The sequence below is a fragment of the Ictidomys tridecemlineatus genome, chromosome 4 (genome assembly GCF_052094955.1).
Source record: "Ictidomys tridecemlineatus isolate mIctTri1 chromosome 4, mIctTri1.hap1, whole genome shotgun sequence".
NCBI classification, from domain to species: domain Eukaryota; kingdom Metazoa; phylum Chordata; class Mammalia; order Rodentia; family Sciuridae; genus Ictidomys; species Ictidomys tridecemlineatus.
The window spans coordinates 194,006,161-194,025,214 of record NC_135480.1 but is presented as its reverse complement, the minus strand read 5'-3'; the positions used below and the strand labels follow the sequence as shown (position 1 = coordinate 194,025,214).

The following is a 19,054-nucleotide window of genomic DNA, read 5'->3' as shown; positions in this document are numbered from 1 at the left end:
GTTTCCCTCTCTGTATTAATCCTGCTGCAAGGAGACAATGGTCAATGCAGGCTAAGACTATGGAACTGTCATAATTTTGTCTTCCATTAATGCTTCATGAAAGTTTCTTACTGCTTGTGCAGGAGTATCACCCTGTGCTCCTTTCTGAGCACAGTTTAATCTAGACTGGTGTCCTAATATCCTCCATCTTTAGTTAGATGGAGACTTGCATGGCTGAAAGGATGCACAGTCAATGGCACATGGGACTCCTGTTCCTTCGTGGGTCAGAGTTTCATTTCTGTAATTGGTTCCAGTCACTAAATGAGCACACACCACCTTAACCAGGGCTACTGGTATTGACTATGAAAAGGAGATGGTGACTTAGGGTGTTTTGGGACAACATACAAATAAATAATTAAACTTGTCCTCTCAGGTTCCAGCCTCTGCTTGAAGAAACTCCTCCACATCATCTTCTCCAGTGCTACATTAAACATCTGCTCCTCCCAGTCCCACATATGTACCCACACCAAATCCAAGTGATCTTGCTCTACTTTAAACATATTGTCCTGGCCCTTAGGATTATTGGTCTATTTTGAAAGGTATTTTGTCTCCACTCATATCTCTGCAGGGATACCAGAATAGATAATACATCAACCTATAGTAAAAAGAAAATCAATTAATGAAAGACAGGAAGGAGGAACTGTTAAAAATCATGTTTTTACTTGTTTGTTTAGTTTTACATTTTTTTTTTTTTTTTTTTTGCAGTGTGGAGATTGAACTCAGGGCCTCATGTATGCCAGGCAAGCACGCTGGCACTGAGCCACATCCCCAGCCCTAAAAGCAAATTTTAAAGGTTAGAAAACAATTCATAGTACAACTGCCCCAAACAAAATAAATTGACTTGAATCAACAATAAAATACAATATTAAGCTTAAAGGTGAGGAAATTAAAGGCAAAAATAAGTTGTGTGTGTAAGGCATTAAGTGAATACTCCATTTTCTTTTCCTGAGCTGCTCTGGGACTCCAGTCAGCATTGCCCGAGGAAGGCCAGAGCCCCTGCTGCCTGTGAGCCTCTGCCCAGGTGTCTGCTCCATTTCCACCAATCACATGCCTTTGCATCTGCTTCTGCCTCAGCCCAGCTGGAGAACACATGCTAGGGGACAAGCACTCTGAAATCTCTCCTCTACTCTTGGACACTGTTTCCATGGAGGTAGTTCATTCCCAGCTAAATCCCTCACCTTTGAATGTGCTGAAAAGTAACTTTGAAATTACACTCAGAGCCATATGGCAAAGCCGAGGGGCAGCATATGGTCACAGATTGCTCAGTGCTGATCTATAGCATCTTAAGCTCACCTTCTATTTCTCTTTACTCAGAAGGCAGCAGTAGGGTTGGCATTCTGTATTTTGAGCTACTTTGTCCTTCTTGTGGGAAAATGAGTCTCCTAATCTGCATCTGTGATAGAATTACTTTAACTTTTATGGTCACAGTAAGGGCAGTGTACAGAGAAATATTTATATTTGTGATCCCTGGGAAGTAAACTGATAAGGAATATTTACAGTGTGGTCTGTCCAATAAAAATGTGACTCTCTGATAAGCTTTCACCTGTCAACTCATGTCATACCCATAAATCCTGCAGATTAGGACAGATGAGTCCCCTGCAAACCAATGCACAGGTTTGTGCGTGAGATGGCAAGTGGAAAGAGGGACTCTGCTGTCAAACCATGAAAGCTGAGTTTTTTTGTTTTGTTTTGTTTTTTTAAGGAGCTAAAATGTTTGAAGAGAAGGTAGTATAAAATAAAACTGGGAGATCAGACACAAGGAATCAAAGAAGAAGAATAAGTAGGCAGAAGAATGGGTGACTCAGGACCTATCTCTGAAACCACTGGCCCTTCCTATCCCACCTCAACATCAATACCAGTGTAACTGTAAGGACAAAGAATGCTACCATAGTTGCAATACACTCCAGAAAGCAGGACTGGGCCAACAAGTAATGGTTTGGCCACACTCTATCATTAGCCTCTTTCATGGAGTTGAATTACTGAGAAGCTGTTGGTGAGCAGGGGCTCTGTCCTTCCTCGGGCAAATTACTGAGATGTTGGTGAGCTGGGGTTCTGGAGCTCAGGTTGACACAATGAATGAAAGACTTCTCTCTGAGCAATATCTCCAACATAGGAGTTGAGTGTTCAGTGGATGAGGATAGGAGTAGCCTCATATCTCCTTATCTTGTCTATATCAATAGGTATGACTGCTTTACCACCTGGAATAAGGATGACTGGGCTTTCAGTACTCTAAATGCATAGGATAGAGCTTCCCTCCAATTCATGGGGCTGGACAGAAACAGTGAGCACCATATCTTCGAGGCACTCATCAAGAATTCAAGCTCAAAAAGGTAGGGAGAGCGATGTGAGGAAAGCTGACATCCTGCCCTTCCTGGAAGATCACTCCTCTGCTAGGGGCTGGACTGGGGACAGAGGGGATAAAGCCTGTGTCCTTGGTAGCACCTGCCTAGAGTCCAGTTTTTGTCTCATGGAGATGGCGGTGGGAAGTGAGTGTTTTGGTTCACATGCTATAGCTCTCACTGTTCCCACTGAGTATTAGTAGATTTTCTTAAACAGATGTTTATTCACTTGCTATATGCCCTTTGGACTATTCCAGAGACCTCAAATGCCTGTGTGGGTGTGTAAATAATTTTCATCAATTTCTAAGAGGGACATGTCCACGGAGCACTTCATGATACCATGACAGAAGTGGCCTATAGGCTAGTTGTACACCAAAGTTAACATCTCAAGCATAAGACCTATAATCATACATAGGCTATCAGAGAGAAGAAAAGGAGGTAAAGAAATAGAGAAAAGGAAAGAAGAAGAAGAATGAGCAAGATGAATAAAAGGGGAAAAATAAAAGCAAGGAGATAGGGGGGAAATACATAAAAATTAAAAAGAAAAAAATACCCAAAATGATTGAAGTTGGGTCAAAGATAGCATGTGTGTGGAGTAAGTGACACAGTGTGGACCTCACTCACACTGGCCCTCAAAAAATCATTTTGCCTTCTAATATTGGCCATTTATTTCCCTGTTCATAGCAATGCTAAGTTTCTTAAAGGATATAATAAGTTCCTGGATGGAGGGGTCTTCTATTTCAACATAATGAATCTTTCTATTCTTAAAGGACTAGCTTACATACCATTTACTCCAGAAAGCATCCCATATTCACCAATACATCCCTCAATTTCTGTTTTTTTTTTATTTTTTCTACTGATTTACCTATACCTCATTTCTTGATGATAACTTCTAGATTTCCTTGTCTCCTGCTTATTCCCAAGTTCAATCTACTATAATATCCTTGAAGATTCTTCTAATGTGTTTCTCTAATGTTATTCACAATGAACATAATGTCAATAACCCTAACTAAGAGATAGATAGATAGAATGTGCAGAGGGAGATTGGCACATAATGTGCTCATATTGTCCCATCCATCATAGGAATGAATAACTCTAAATGAACAGATGAATGAATGGCAGAAATAATGAAATGTGCATATGAGCAGATTGGAAAACCAAGAAAAAAATAACTCAGTAACCTCCGAGGAGAAAAGAGTAAAATCATAGGAGGAAACTGAGATCTGTTCTTCTGGGCCATGCCACCATAACTTGCTCTGTGACCTTGAGCATAATACCTACATCTCCCCTTTAATGGACGGAGGTACACTTTCTTGCTCAGAGTCTGACATGCTATGCAAAGGGATCTGTAATAAAACAAAATGGGAAACAGAGCAAAACTCTAAGGAATTGAAAATTTAAGAAAACCATGCTTTAACTGAATTTTAAAAATATATAAAGAGAAGATGACTGCTGCTATAAGATGCTACACTCTAGGTTCCAGAAAGATGTTTTCCTTCCCTTCCCTCCATTACATCATCAACTCAAACAAAGAGCCTATAACTTTGAAATGTTTATTTTTAACAAAGAGAGAATGCTGGACATAACCTCACAGTTTGGAAAATCTTATGTCTCCAGAGTTTTCAGGCTAGATAATTGGATCAGCCTCATCTCACAAATACCGCTAGCTCCCAAGTCCATGGAGAAATTTGGTTTAAAATTGCCACTCAGAGCTGTGAGGGACCTTAACATCTCAATTAAATAGTTGACATAAGAACAAAAGGCAAAGAAAATGAGAAGGTGGACTGACTAATTCCTGGAGGAAGTGAATTCAGTTCCTCCATTGCACAAAACATAATATTCATTTAAGTAGAGGTTGTCAGAAGTTATCAGCTCTGAATACAAACATATAAAAGTGCAATAACGAATAATTCAGCAACACAAGGTATCCAATTTCTACATGGGGGATTGAAAATTCAATATCTAATTATACAAGGGAAATTGGGGCCCTTTGGACTTCTTCCAGGTAGCAGAACACATCACTCTGGATTTATAATAAGGACTCCCCAAATTAGCCCAGACTTCTAGATAAAAATTTACTAGCAATCAGCTGTGTCAAATGCCAGGAAGGAATCAGAATCACATTGACATCAAGAAGAGAAGATGCCTCCCATAGATTATATAAAAAATTTGACCTTCAGAAAACATTTCCATCTAGAGTTTCTTCTGTCTTCAGAATTCATGTGGCATCACTGAAGTAAAAACATACATCTAAGGAGAAGAGAAGGAAGTTAAAATCTTGTCCTGAAAATAACTTCTATCCAAATCAATTAATAAAGATCCTTTAAACCTTAGACAAAGAGCTATGGTCAAATGTGGAAGTAATAAATGGTGAGGACAAGACAGCACTTCATGTCACAGTCCTATTCCAACTTAGTAAAGAGGAATAGAATGAAAGACCGGCAGAATGGAAATTCCATGGTGGAATGGAAATGGAGCATGTTTTAGGGACAGGTAAACCTGACTTTGAGTCACTTCTTTGCAATTTGCCAATTGTGTAACTAGGCTACTGCTCTAGTCCCATCTATAAAAATGAGTAAAAGGACTTTTTAAATGAGTTTTCCCAAAGGATAACATAAAAATATGCAAAAATATAGTACAGAGACTGGTACACAGTACATTTAAAATACCATTATCTTCATTTTTCTTTCCTTCAACTTACAACTTAAAGGTTTTTATGTCCATAATTTTCTTCTCTGGGTACTATTGGTAGGATTAGAGCATATAATGATGGTGATTGCAAAGGAGATCATGTGATACACCTCACCATGCTCTGTTTGGTATTTCCTTCAGCTTAGATGTATATTAGCCAAGGGTATTGAGGTTAGAGAGGGAAATTAGACCTGCTATCAAGACACTTGAATAGTTCCCCGATGCATTTACAGTATAGCCTGAAGAACATCATTAACCTTTTAGGAACTTAAATTATGCCATCCCTAATAGGGACCCATAATCTAAACTCTGTGCGATAGCTAATCTGCACTGACAACTTGATTGGATTATGAGATGCCTAAAATTAAGAGACTTCTTGGTGTGTTCATGAGTGTGGTTTCAGAAATGATCGGCATATGTGTCAGCAAACTGAGTAGGGGGACCTGTCCTGAATGTGGGTGACACAGCCCAATAGGCAGGGGCCTGGATGGGAGACATGAGGAAAGAAGAAGGAAGCCAACATAGACACAAGCCCCATCCTTCTCCAGTGGATGCTTAGATTATTGCTGTGATTGCGTGAGGACATCATAGCCCAGCTCCTTCACTCTTCCCAAGCAGACTCCGATCAGTGATTCTCCAGGGCGCTTCCAGGCCTCCAGTTTCAGACTGGAGCATGATTGATTCTTCTTATTCTGAGCCTTCAGATTCCTGGACTGTGCAGCTACTGGTTCCTCCAGCTCTTTAATCTACAGAAAGCCACTGTGGACCATCCAGGATCCAATCGTGGGAGTCAATCTAATAAATCCCTTTTTTTGTAATCATACATATACATACACATTTCCTATCTGTTTCTCTAGAGAACACTGACTAATACACTTTGTATTCTGCTATTTGGATTTTTAAAAATCTTCACTGATCTAGATCTGCTCATCAAATTATTCACATACCTTACATGAAATTTCCAGTACTTGTCTTAAATTCATAAACCATTTTACAATTGAGAAAGTGCTTTCTCATTCACAAACTCAAAATAAGCCCTAATAAATGTTCTCAACTGTGATGTGAGAAATAAACTTCTCTTCTATGTGGAATTTTTTTTAATTTTTAAATTATTTTTTAATTTTTATTTTTAGATATATATGACAGGAGAGTGATTTTGACATATTCTACATACATGGAGTAGAATTTATTCTAATGAGGGTCTGATTCTTGTGGTTGTACATGATGTGGAGTTTCTCTGGTCATATCCTCATATATGAACATAGGAATGTTATGTCTGATTCATTCTACTTTCCTACTCTCATTCCCACTCCCTTCCCTTCATTCTCCTTTGTTAAAGCCGATGAACTTCTACTCCTCACCCCCTTGTTGTGTGTTCGCATCCACATATCAGAGAGAACATTCAACCTTTGAAATCTTTATACTTTTAAAAAATTTTTCCTTTGTAGCTCTTATTCTACTTTAGCACAGTAATTTTAGAGAGGGGTTAATTTCCATTGACCTACCTGACTGGCTTGTTTGTTAAATTAACTAATTGCCCTCACCTCACCTTCAACAGGTTCATGGAAAAACAAAATGAGGCAATGAACTATGGGATGAAGGACTCAGATGATAGTACAAAGCTTTATCTTACAGGCTGCTATCTCAGAAGTAAGGCAGAGAGCTCAAGATACCTCACTAACTTGAAAGTCATTCCAAAATGAAAATGTATTAGGATTACATTAAGTGGAAAAAGAGATACTCCTTGTTCTTGAAGACATATGGTTTTCATGAGATGATAGATATTTATCAACTAAAGCCAACTTAAGTGAAGAAAGTAATTTGAACATAAAGGGCTAATTTTCAACATGATTTTTCAACCTATGATAGTAAGAAAGCACCTGTTCTACCACCTCTAAGCCCACTCAAAACATTCCTCTCATCTCCTATAAAATGGATCAAGTATAGATGTTTTGTCTAAGATATAGATATTCTTAACAGTAAAAACATCCTAATTTTGCCAATAGTTTTCAAATTATATGCAGTGAAGTGCTGCAGTCAGCTAGCTAGACAAGGGAAGTTCCTAAGTCTTGGTGTAAGCTCCGCTACCACTTAATGTGTGAATGAGAAAACTAGGTTTCCACTTTTTCGCCCTGCATTGATTTCTGAATGTCCTTTTCCTGCATTGTTCTATGATTCTATTTTGCAGTATATTTTAATTTGCAACATTATTAAATACTTTGATTGTAAGTTTTTACTCATGACATTTGTATTTTTGCTTTTCCACTTAACTAACCAAGTGCTTTGATTAAGTTAATAAACCTCCCTGTGCCTCACTTAGTTTCTCCTAGAGAGCTGGTAGAATAATTATAGTGATCCTATGGGTTAGGTGGAAAATAAGAGATGACAAATCTAAAATGTACTCAGAATAGTTTATGGTACACCCTTACATAAATAAAAGTAAGCCACAGCTGTTATTCCTCAAATAAATTATAAGATCGTTGCTACTTGGACCACATATTTCATGTCTCAAAGTGCATCTCTGTAAATCCCATAGTAGATAGGACAGTGCTGGATATGGAAATATTCACCTAATAAATCAATACTGACTTATTGTAAAAATTAGTCATGGAGGTCTCCAGGGACCTTATCAGACATCTTTAAAATATTCAGTAATAGAGGTCTTCATTAGTGAGGAAAAGAGAAATATTCTCCCGAAACAATAGGCAGGGCAAGTAATTGTGTGTGTGTGTGTGTGTGTGTGTGTGTGTGTGTGTGTGTTTACATTAACACCCCTACCTCTAGGCGAAGTCCAGATAACAAGAATTCAGCACATCTTCACAAAGGCTTAAGGTTCTGTGTTCTTAAGCATTTATTGCTAAAATGGACTCTACTCTTCATGAAGTCTAGTGGAGAAGCAGGCCTACAGAGATTTCATAAGACGTCAATAAGGGGTGTGTACACAAGAGCACACATGACAAATGCTTAGATATTTTTTTTCGCCTAGTGCTGGGGATTATGTATGTTATGCTTAGATATTTTTATTCTATACATTCTTCAGTTCCAAGGTCATCTCCATAAAGCTTTTTCTGATAAATTCATCTAGAAGCATCTGCAACATTCTCCTTAGTTCTAGAGAAATATTATCTGTTACACCTCCCAGTTTTTATATGCATGACTAGGTAATGTTATTTATGCACATACCTTAAATAGAGGCAGCAGAGTGTGGACTTTGAAATCAGGCAGATCTAGATTTAGAATGCCACTCTGTTACTTAGCATCTAAGCATCCTTGGGAAGATTCTCTAATGGCACCTATACATAAGAGGATCTGGGGGAACGTTGAAATAAAATAGTATATGTAGATGAGCAATAAATCTGCTTCTTCCTCTTCATTCTTTTTCTCTTAACCATATGTCTGGAAGTTCTTTGATGACAGGAACTACTACTATAGTGAAATTCCCTTCTCAGAGAAGGACAAGCATCTTAACGAATTAAAATAAGACAAAAGAAAATAAAACCCCAAGGTACATCCTGCTTGTTAATGGAGAAAGCAAATTGACTTGTTTTTAGAACACTTCAAAGAATTATTGAAGAAGATATAACATTGAATGAAGGAGAATCATAGATTACCCCTGACTTTATGTCTTCATGTTCAATAGAAATTATATATGTTTTGAGAAGTGACAGGGGATTAGAGTTCCTTAGTTGAAATAAAATCTACATATGTACTGATAATAAGTCTAACAGAAAAAAAAATTAAAAACTCACAGATTTAAGTACCATGTACACACACACACACACACACACACACACACACACACACACACACACCAGAGTCAGGGACCTGAAATAGTCTGTACTCCTAAGGGAAAACTAGTAATTAAACCAACAGGTAAGGAACATTCAGAGATAATTACCAGTAATACTCAGACACACGTCGAATGATTAATAGCAATAGATACCAGGGAGGTGATTAATAAAGAGGCAGGTATGTAGAGATAAAGCATAAATGATTAGAATAAAACTCTCTTCAGGCCTTGAGGAAAGACGAGGCAAGGCAGAGGAGTTTGTCTTTCTAATCATCTGCCACTAACAGGGTCATGTGGCATCCAGAAAAACAGGAGAAGTCTGAGATGAAAACTGAAAAACTGAGAAATTATTCATATGAAAGCCTTGAGCAAGTTCTTAAACCACTCTGTCTCAGAATCCTCCTCTGAAAATGGAACACAGTAATATTTCAGGACTTCCCCAGCTTTGTGAAAAGACTGATTATTGCTGATTTCCTTCAGTGTTAATTTCAAATACTGAAATAAGCAGTTGAGAGACTGAAGGAAGACTGGGACAAAAGTTGAAGAATAAAATTTACAAGGGACAAATATTGAATATTTGCCAAAAACTGAAACTAAGAATCTCTGAGCTTCAAAATTCCAAGTGTTGATTCATGGGCCAGGAAGTAGGTGTTGAAAAATTGCCAGTTAATAGCGTCTCTGTGTAAATTCAACAGGTGGGACGTGTGCTCTGCCTTCCTGGGCAGGATGCCTTTCAAAGCTCTGAGGAATTCCTGCTTTCCACTCACTTACCACAAGCTCAAAAATTAAGTACTCCCATGTCTGTATCTCAGGATGGTCCTCACAGGCTACCAGCACAGGTAGATTCAAGAACAGACCATAAGTAAACACCATCATGGGCTTAAAACCCATATCTATAATGCCAGATAGTTGAAAGGGTTTCCTCTTTCCAAATAAATTCTTCTTTACTTATTGACTTACTTTTTCATTGAGTATTTGTATTTTTTCCTTTATTTCATTTTTTAATGGGCACATAATAATTATACATAATTAGAGGGTCTCATGTGATGTCTCAACACGCCTACATTATATAATATTCAAATCAGGGTAAGCATATATCAGAGTAAGTATATTAGCTCCTCAAAACATTCATTATTTTTTGTGGTGAAGACATTCAATACTTTCCTCTAGGTGTTTTGAAATACACAGTACATTATTGTTATCTATGTTCACTCTGCTAAGTAATAGAAAGAAAACATCATCATGAACAGACTTCTACCTCTTCCAAGATCTATTTCCCTGACACTATTAGGTCATTTGTCAATTAATTCTTGATTAAATATTTCATTTTCTTGCTATATGGGGACCTCTCAGGAGAAAAGACATTTGGTTTAATATTTTGGGGCACTGACTACCTAATTTGGTTATTTATAAGATTTGCAGAGATTGTTTTCACCCAACTTGAACAAGTGAATTTAAAGATTGCCCATTATGTTGCTGTGCACAGAAAACTCTTCCAAGGCTCCATCACTCTTAGCCATATTTTTTGCCTGTGTTTATAAGAACCATCTTGTCTCCCAAACTTTGTCCCTATAAGTAGAAGTCATTCTCCACAATATTTATTTGGCAGTTAAAACTGAATGTGGTGGAAGAGAAACAAATATTTCTTGCACATTTCTCATTAAATCTCCAAAACCTCTTTGTAACTTATCTTTAATCTTTTAGAGAAAATTATATTACTAAAATCGTCCAGCACTACCAGAAGTTATTACTTTTTGTCTCTTGGTCATAGAAACTGCAACCCAGAAAAAGTTCTTGTTTCCTTTGCTAGGATGTAAGAATTTTGTTATCTTGGTGAAACTGCAGTTGAGTTAAATCAGGAGAAAAGAGATACCCAAAGAAAGTATTCTTCAAAATGTTAATATCACCCTCACCACTGTTGAAATTCACTATTGTAACATGCATACCTCTATTTTTGTCTTAGACAGAGTTTTAATTACATTCCACATACTAACATAATGAATAGAAATAGAAATATACATCTGGCTTATAAAATGTACAGTTATACATACTCAACTTGTAAATCTCCTCCTCTGACCATCCTTACACAGATTTATCCTTTACAAAGCTACCCTAGAAATAAGAGTACCAGCCATTGGTGATGTATTCACCCATTAACATTACCTTCCCCTCAGATTTTTCTTATGTTCTCCTGTAGGAATAACCATATTGCCTTTCACTAAGGAGGATTTAGTTTTTCAGCTGCAGATGGGCTCCTTGATTATATTACTGGATCAGGATTTTTCTTTCCCCCTGATCTTGGTCATGGTTTGTGGAGGATCAATTATACTTCTGCACTCTGATGACTTTGGGCCTAGTCACGTGATTTGCTCAGCCAATAACATTCATGTGCATGTAAATTAAGCCACAAGGTTTGCAGTGGGTTGTTTAGATTTGTCTCTTGCACCCCTAACCTGTACTACAAGAAGATTTTTAGACCATATAAAATGGTCAGAACACAAAAATTAACTATCAACTTCATCATCATTATCGTCATCATCATCATCCATCACATTTCAAAGCCCATGAGCAGAGTCTGACCTACATTAAGGCTTGCTGCTGTGTGTGCTTAAAATGAAGTCACCGCTACATCCATCTAATGAGGTGATAAAAGCACTACCTATAATTCTAGACTACATATTACTATTTTAAATGTACTTTAATACTCTTCAAATAATAAAGTCTTCTGAAGAACACTCTAAGGGGGGAGATAAGGGGCAAGTAGTAATACTCAAATTTTAATGATTAAAAAAAAAAACCTAAGGCTGAAAGAGATTAAAGGATTTACTGTGAAATGTCACAAGTAGTTGTGCCAGAGCGTAGGTAGAAGGAATGGGCTTAAGAACATAATTTTTTTAAAAAGGATGACTTACTTGTAAGTCAATTCCAAGCTCTTTTGGGATTTAAGTGTTACTCAAAATGTATTTGTTAAAAATAAATATAAAAGTCCTTAGGCTTTTAGCTCCTGTGTGTCTCCAGAAAAGGATGGGTCACTGTCCTTTTCCTCTCTCCTTGGGGATATTTGACCACTTCTCCTTGTCAGTACCTTGAGTTGGCTTTGAACAAATCAAGTAGACAGTGAAATTAGACCTTGAGTATTTAGAACCCAAGAATTCAACTGTCCCTTGTAAATGGATCGTCTCTGATCTTCAAATCCTCTACTGGATGATTTGGCTACATCTTATAACAGTCCACATTTATTTCCTAAAGTCTGCAACCCATTCCATCTGGTTAATCCTCTGGTTACATTCAGAGCATATTTGTCATATTTTGCTGATTTCTATCTCTGTGAATTTACCTTTATCATTTTCCTTATTAGGAATGATTCTGGCTCTCTCTGAGCAGGACAGCATTTCTTAAACATTCTGGTTAAATCTCAGTGCCTCCACAACTTTCCCTCTAATTTACTCTTGCATATGTTGACCCACCCTTTCAGTCTGTAAGCTTTCAATATGACACAGTAAGTGCCAAAAAGAGGTCTGGGAAAGTGGTAATTGCAATTAAGATGAAAAAAAAATTGTATATGTATAATATTAGTGCATTTCATTACAGTCAGTCTTTGGTCAGTCATAGTTCATCCCAGTATTTTTTCAGGGCAAAAGTTGACTAAGAGGAAGAGAGAGATGTTAGCATCAATGTTTCATATTTATATAGGGTCAAGTATACTTTTTCAAATAAAGCAATCATATTAATAAAGTCAAACTAGCATTAGTATTTTTAAAATAAAATATTTTTTCTCATTATAAAATAGAAATATATGAATATTCCTAGAAAAACTTGGAAAATATCAAAGAAAAAATGGGAAGGAAGGAAAATGATACCCATGTCAATGACAAGACTCAGATACCTATTTGTTACAACATTTGACAAAATATTGCTAGTAATCTTCTATTTCACATATTGACTTTTTGTTTATCATTCCCAACAATATAAAATTTAAAATACATAACAATTGTAGGAAAAGATGCTTCCATTTCATATACACAAACATTTGAATTGCAAAGATAACTCACTCACTCTAGCTTCTAAGTGAGAATAATCCAGGAAAGTCAATCTCTTCATTTCTTGTAAATAGCACATTCACATCTTCTCCATTCTCTTACAATCTGCCTCCTCCATGTGTGGAGAATTTCCTCTGCCTTTTCTGCTTAACTAGTCTATTTATTCCTAAAACCCACATTGATGTAATATATAACATTTACGTTTTGGAGTCAGTTAATATTCACACTTACATTTTTGGAATTAGTTGCCTCTAAAACTTAGAATCTTGCCTCTGAATTTTGTGTCCCTCACTTATAAAATGGGGATAATATACTTGAGCCAACAGGTGACAATGAGGTGTGGTTCATGACTAGTACCTGGTGGAGCCAGAATTTAAACTAGGTTGGCTGTATCATAATGCCCCACAAGGATGAGAAGCTTCATAAAAATAATGCTGTTCCAACTACCCCCTGTAAATTCTATAAGCAAACTGTGACATTAAGGAGGTGGTCTTCCCAGATATGTACGTACCACCTCCATTATCTTAAGCCAATTCTGACATCTACACCTAGGTTCTCATCTGCAAAATGAACACACTAATAGTCCCTCCTTCACAGGAATGTTATGGAAAAATAAATTAAGTGATGCATGTATCTGGCACATAGTAAGACTTCAATAAGCTGGGCACAGTGGTGCACGCCTGTAATCCTTGGGAGGCTGAGGCAGGAGGATCTCAATTCAAAACCAGTCTCAGCAAAAGCAAAGCACTTTACCTTTATCATTTTTCTTATTAGGAATGACTCTGGCTCTCTCTTGCGCAGGACAGCATTTCTTGAACATTCTGGTTAAATCTCAGTGCCTCCACAACTTTCCCTCTAATTTACTCTCACATATGTTGACCCACCCTTTCAATCTGTAAGCTTTCAATATTACACAGTAAGTGCCAAAAAGAGGTCTGGGAAAGTGGTAATTACAAATAAGATGAAAAAAAAATGTGTAATTTTTTTAAGCAACTCAGTGAGACCCTGTCTGTAAATAAAATACAAAATAGGGCTGGGGATGTGGCTCAGTGGTCAAGGGCCCTTGAGTTTAATCCCTGAACTCCCCTGCAAAAAAAAAAAAAAAAAAAAAAAAGATTTCAATAAGTGACTCAATTATTTTAATTATTTTATCATAATAATCGCAATGAGAAAATAATAATAAAGGTGAATCCTTGGGCCTTTGAGGTACTCAGGGTTTTTCTCAGCCTCTGTAGTTTTCATACCATGTGTCTTTTATCATTCCTCTTGAAGGATGTCAGCAAAGCTTCCTTAAAAGAAAGAAAAAGAAAAAAAAACTTAAATGCAGACATTTTATGAAAAGGAAAAATGGGTAAAAAATTGATGGTCATAGGAGAGCCATCTTCCGAGACTGGCTGCTGGCCATCTCTCCTTCTGATCCACTGCTCCCTCCCAACCCAGTACATCCACTTCATCAAGAATCTTTGCAGGGAAAGGAAGAAAGAAAGACAGGGGTGTTCTGGAGAACACAGGGACAGGACAAGAGGGAAGGAACGAGAGCATCAGAGCAGAGAGTAGGACAGGCCAGGTGAAGACAGGAAGGGGAATTCAGAAACTGGAAGGAGAGAAAGAGAGGGGAAAGAGAAAGAAAGGAGGAAGTGGAGGAAAGAGGAAGACGAGGGCAAAGCGAAGCAGAGGTAAAAGAATTATGAGTATGGAGTTACATTCTAAGAAAGAGAAAAACAGTAAAGTCAAGGGAAATTGGTAATAATAAAAAGAAATACAGGACAAGGGGAAGGGAAAGTGGAAGTGATGAAAAGAAGAGACAAGAAAGGAGAGTGTGAAAGGAGAAGGAGAGGGCGGAGAAAACAGAATGATGAGCAGGAGACTGGCAGCTAGAGATGCGGTAAAGGAGAAAAGCAAGAGAGAGGAGGAGGAGAGAAAACCAGACCAAAGGCAAAGAAGACACTGAAGGAGAAAAAGAGGTGCTAGAAACTAAGGCATTACTGCTGAGGCCACCAGTGCCATCTCAGCTGGGATGACATGAGATATCACAGATTGGGTGGCTTAGATGACAGTTTTCTCCTGGTGCTGGGGAACGGAAGGCCCAGATCAAGGGTCAGTTTCTGAGGATGGCTGTGTCCTTGTGTCATGGATGGCCGTCTTGTCTTCCTGGAGGAAAGAGAGACAGAATGAGAGTTACCTCTCTGGTTTCTCTCCTGGGGTCATGGAAGTATTTCCATCTTGAATTTTCCAACATCAAGAGCTCAACTAAAACCAAACGTCTCTCAAAGGCCTCACCTCCTTGTATATGCAAATTTGGGTTTCCACACTTAATGGGAGTCAGTCTATAACAACTAATACTGGTAATAACAAACACACTGAGGATGGAAAATAGTAAGAATGGATTTAGCACAGTTTATATACGTTGGTCTCCAAATGAAAGATTCTGTTATAGTCATTCTAATAACAAAAATAATTAAAGTAGTCCCTATGAGCTCTCCTGTCTCTAATGGCAAATCACAAGTTATTTTAAACTGAACGCCTCCCTATGGATTCCATAGCTCTCTTTTTTATATTGTGATTTTAAATGTAAGATCATAAATGACTTCATCCCTCCAGGGTTATGTAATTTAAAGTCATTTCAGAATATTTCATGAATAGCTTACCTTGCTGAGTCACAACAGGTATATTTAGGCAAAAATGTGGAGGGGAGAAGGAAGGATGAGCCTTAGTTCAAGGTAGTACCATATTCTTATTTCACTTAAATCATTTTGATCAATGCTTTAATCAATGTTTGGTCAATTTTGTGTCCTGAATAATTAAACAACACAAATGAGGAATTATTTAAGAGGAGTGTAAGGATGAGGTCTGGAATAATTCTTGATGATTCAGGGGTATACCATAAGAAAACAAAGACTAAAACCATGGATTGCATAAATTTATAATCTCACCATCCATATTTTATCAAACCATGCTATCTAAATAAGCCATCTCTTTCCCCAGTCCCAAGGAATAATTGACAAATTTCTCTGGAAAATGGAGCAAGTCGAGATCTGCCAAACTTTGTGGATTTTTTAAAAATATTTTTATTTATAGATGGACATAATATTTTTATTTTATTTATTCATTTTTATGTGGTGCTGAGGATTGAACCCAGTGCCTCACACATGCTAGGCAAGTGCTTTACCACTGAGCCACAATGACAGCCCAAATTTCATGTTTACTTTAAGAAAAAAATAGAAAACTTTTATATAAAATATATGGAATTTTCTTATATATTTTAATTTCCACTAATAGCACTGAAAAATCCAAAGTTTAATTCCTGAAAATCATTTATTAACAGGCGATGAAGATGAATATGTTCCCTACCAGTCAAACTGTATGCTATTTCCTGGTGCAGGGTCTAGAATGAATTTTTGCAAGGAAAGCATATGATGTAGAAAAGTCATTATTTTAGGCGGGGGGGGGGGGGGAAAGACAATGAAAACAGAGCAACTTTTCTTCTAGAAATGAGTCCCAGAGTGACTTGTTACAAGTTCCAGAGATATCTGTACAAAGATGTTCGTCACAGTGTTCTTTAGAAAATTAAATCATGCACACACACCAATACCTGAAAACAACTTAAATGGCCATCAATAGGGCCCCTCACTAACTGAAGAGCAATCTATGCTCATACAGGGACATATTAAGTGTCCGTTAAAAAATGGTCATTCTACATTTTTGATATGGAAAAATAACAACTTGTTAAGTGTAAAAAGCAAATAAAGTAGGAGTGGATAGTATGATTTCATTTGTGTGGAATTGTGTGTGTGTGTGTGTGTGTGTGTGTGTGTGTGCAGGTACAGGAAGAGAACGAAACATCCACAAGAATGTTTGTTGAAATATTAACAGCAGCAGCATTAAGGTGACTTATAGAAATTCTTTCCTGTAATTCCTATATTGTTTAATTACTTTTATTAAACACTTAAATTCTGAATGAATACATCATGATACAGTAATATATGCATAATTATAATTTTTAACAATAATGAGGGAGAATAAACAAAAATTTTGGTGGGTACATGTAGATAAGATGAATTGTTCAAATTCTTCACAGTAAGTTAGTATGACTTTGTAGTCAGAAGAATGGGTATATGTTTAGAATAAATAAAAGTGAAAAGTTATATGTGTCATGAACACTCTATGGTGACTGTGCTTTTCTCCTCACTTGACTTTGACCTCCTCACTAGGTCAGGCCACAAAGGAAAGTGGATTTCACCTTCTCATTTCCCTTAAGTGCAGACCAAACCTCAATGGAGTCCTGAAGTCCCTTTCACAAGTTCCACAGATCTATCCCTAGTAGCCAGCGAAAGGCTAGCACAGGGTAGATGGTGGGTAAAGGTGAGTTGTTTAAACATATAATATATCACACGTAGACAGGTAAGAAGCTTGTTACAATCAGTTTTCTCCTTAATCCACAGAGCCCTTCATTTTCACTTTGCTGCCCTGGTTCCACACCTGAGTCGTCTGCCCAGGAGTGGTCATGAACATTCCATTCCACTAAGCTCCTGTACACTCCTCAGAACCCTCTCTTAATCTAGTAAGGATTTCTTATCAGTTCTCCCTGAGCTGCGTCTATGTGCCATACACTGCACTGGGTTCTAGACTTCTGTGTGGAAGTTTGTGAAAAGGGTCTCATGACTACCAGGGAGACACAATTAACAGACTGCTAGAAAAAAAATGAAAAAAATCAAGCTTCAAAGAAAAAATTGGGGACTGGGGATATAGCTCAGTGGTAGAGCATTTATCTAGCATGCCTCAGGCTTGCCCTGGCATCAATCTATAGCCAAGGAAGGAAGGAAGGAAGGAAGGAAGGAAGGAAGGAAGGAAGGAAGGAAGGAAGGAAGGAAGGAAAGAAGGAAAGGAGGAGGGAGGGAGGGAGGGAGGGAAGGAAGAAGAAAGGAGAAAAATTCATTTCATCTATAAAAGTCCCATTTTATTCTGTAATTTTTGGAATATTCTGTCCTCCCTTAAACTTTATTCCAAATGCTACCATTAACTCCCACAATATTTTTCTCTCAATAAGAACAAGCAACTTTTTTGGGGGGCGGTCTCTCCTACCATTTGCAAGACTTTCTTAAAGTCAAACTCTCTCTCTGTCCTGGGGTTCTTTTACATCACTAGGATCTGTATAAAGTATATTGTTTTATTAATTTATTTTGTTTTACATTTTGCATAGGCAAAAAGAAGATGTCATTCGTTGTTCCTTTCTATGCTCCAATTCCTGTGCTAGCTGCTTTAGATGCAAGATCGCCTTCAATCCTAAAAAGAAAAGAAAAGAAAAACAAACAAACAAACAAAACAAAACCCACTAGGAGCTCTGCATAATGTGATGATGGGACCCAAGTCAACCTGCCTCCCTCCATTTCTGAGGAGAAATAGTTCACAAAGACTGAAAGCAGGTTTGAAAGCCTGGTCTGTCACTAAAACCCCTTTTTCCAACTCTACTCTTCTAAAATCCAAGGCATCTTTACAAATAAAAATTAAAGGGCCATGAGAACCAGTTTAAAAGAATTACTTTGGTACGCTCTTTAATGGGTACTATGACATGCTTTCATTTAGCACATTTGTAGTAAGTAAATGAAGTTGGAAATTGGGTGGAAGCAGTCCTGGGAAGTGATTCCATCTTAATTCACTTCGGGAGCTCTTTGTTTTACCTGATAGTTTAAAGGTCGACTTCACCATTTTGGCTGGTAAGTTCTCTTGAATTCTTATTTTGTGGCATTTAAATGGACATACTCCTGGGACTGCATGGTAAGGACAAGTGTAAATCTGGGAGTTCATCCTGCTTGTGGCAGGAATGATATCCACAGTCCAGGACTTTGATGTTCCTCAGTTCTTCTCAAATCTGCCAGTGTGCATCCCTCTCTCCCAACTCACAGGGTTTTTCAAACATACCTATACATGACAACGAGTACGTCTTTATCTAAACCATCCTTTTCCATTTTGCTTATTATACTTGAGAGCAATTTTTTTATTTTCTTTTCTCCTCTGTATCATAAACTTGTTTCCACCCTTAAACATCTCAAGACGTTGAGCATTCTGAAAGACTCCTGTCAACATGTCAAAGTATTCAGAGGGGCACAATGTGTGGGACTGTCATGTAATTGGAAGAGATACTATATTCTATAGAG

The 19,054-nt window shown here is 37.5% G+C and overlaps 1 long non-coding RNA gene across 1 annotated transcript in view; it reads right to left on the bottom strand.

The window, feature by feature from the left end:
• Nucleotides 1–14,064: 14,064 nt before the first annotated feature.
• Nucleotides 14,065–19,054, bottom strand: part of LOC120889877 (uncharacterized) — a 64,487-nt gene continuing 59,497 nt past the window's right edge. The window contains exons 3-4 of the long non-coding RNA XR_013437266.1: nucleotides 14,886–15,050; nucleotides 14,065–14,188 (exon numbers count right to left, since the gene is read on the bottom strand). This is a non-coding gene — a long non-coding RNA (uncharacterized LOC120889877). The remainder of the gene's footprint in view (nucleotides 14,189–14,885; nucleotides 15,051–19,054) is intronic.